Here is a 2,071-nt window from a genome sequence, read left to right as displayed (position 1 = left end):
GTGTACATACATCTTGATTCTAGGGTCTAGTATAATTTAGGGTCATGGTTTAACATTTATGATTATAGGTTAGAGGTTTGTACATGATCATTGCTAGAAGTGTGGTTAGAGGGTTAGGATATGGGTTTACATCATGTTGAACTAGAAGTACATGATTCTGAGGGTTAGGATTTGTATTAGCAATAAAAATTTTGATTATGGTTTTAACACATAGTTTTAATAAATTTATATAATTAAAGTTAGGATCAAGTATTAATATGATTTACTATTTAATGTTGGGGTTTATCATTTAGACCTCTACGGTTCAAATTGAGATTTAGGAAAATTTTATGGTTTCAAGTGTGCATCTAAGATTAGGGTTTATAATTTATGATTAGGGTTTTGCAGTTAGGATTATGACCAGGTTTAGTATAATTTAGGGCTACTATTTAGCATTAAGGAACTTAAGAGTTAAAATTTAAGTTAAATAATTTAATCTTTACATGAACATTAGATTATATGATGTACATTTTTTTATGTAACTTGTATATTATTTAATCAAGTTATGTTCTTATAATTAACTTTTATTAATTAAAGGTTGTAACATGTATTCTATAGGTCATACACATTCTAAGTTATATGTTCTTATGTATGTATATGTATGTTATATTCTTACCTAAATGCAAATTAATCTAGACATTCTTATATATGTATTTAATTTAGGATCTGGACCCAAGTTAAGACATGTGATTGAATTATATAGTTAATTATATACTTAGATTATTTTTATATTCAATTTACAAACTAACATTATAGTTAATTCTAAATGAGGCCCAGCCAAGGGATCCAAAGAACTAATCAAAAGTTTTACTAAGCAAACAATAACATACATACAATAATTTACAATTATAAAAAACATAAGAGATTGCAAATTCCTTAATGAGCACATTTACATTTCATTTTTAAATAATTATAAGTACTAAAAGTAAAATAAATAACACATCCACATGAAATAATATTAACTACTTCAGTTCAATCCATTTAAATAATTTATATACATTTGTTCTGAATGCCACTTCGCAAATAAATTCGGAATGCACAATCATCCACTGTACATGTCACAGTGTATGAAAGGCTGAAAGAATATACATTTATAAAATAGTTTACATCATCCATTTTCAATCCATGAAACAAAGTACAATACAATTTAAGTAAAATCATTTTAAATAGTACTAGAAGTTTTTTGTTTGGATCCCTTGGCGAGTTGTTATGTGATTAAGTACTTAGTTATATATGTTTAGGGTTTTATTGTACATAACTATATGGTTAGGTCGAGATTATAGTTTAAATAATGAATTTAGGTCGAGGTTATATGGTTCTAGGTCAAGGTTATATGGTTCTAAGTCAAAATTATATTTATTTGTAAAATTACATGTAACTTAAACAATGAATTTACATCTAATCTAATCATTCAACATTGTAATAAATACATAAAATTAAAATACATTTCAAAACATCTAAAATAATAAATTTTTAAATAAACTTTAAATTAAAAGATAATATTATATATTTAGATCTAATAAAGATGAAAAATTATCTTTAAAAAAATCTTATTTGTGCATTTAGAGATTCACAATGACATTAGAGGCTTAAGCATGAACAGTAAAATAAAATATACAAAGAAACATATATAAAAAACAATAAAATATACAAAAAAACATATAAATTTTAACTAAAACAATAGAAAAAGGGAAAAAACAAATGTTTCATACCTTTTTCAGACGGTCAATAAGGCAGATGCCGGTCTCTCTCCAACTTTCGATTGAAATAATGAGAGAACCCGGACACGCCCTTATTTATGCTAGCGGTTTTTAAAGTTTTGATCGAAACTTGACTTAAGTTTCGATCAAAACTTTAAAACCTGGGGAGAAACCCGCGTTCCAAGTTTCGATCGAAACTTGGCTTAAGTTTCGATCGAAATTTTTCAAAGCAATTAGTTTCAATCGAGAGTTACTTTCTATCGAAAGTAATTATTTTTGATCGAAACTTTTAAAATAAGTTTCTATAGAAACTCTACGGTTAATTTTTTGGG

The sequence above is a fragment of the Cupressus sempervirens genome, chromosome 3 (assembly GCF_028749045.1).
Source record: "Cupressus sempervirens isolate cs-2001-9-10 chromosome 3, ASM2874904v1, whole genome shotgun sequence".
Lineage (NCBI taxonomy): Eukaryota > Viridiplantae > Streptophyta > Pinopsida > Cupressales > Cupressaceae > Cupressus > Cupressus sempervirens.
The sequence above is the reverse complement of the archived record's forward strand: the minus strand, read 5'-3'. Positions refer to the sequence as shown.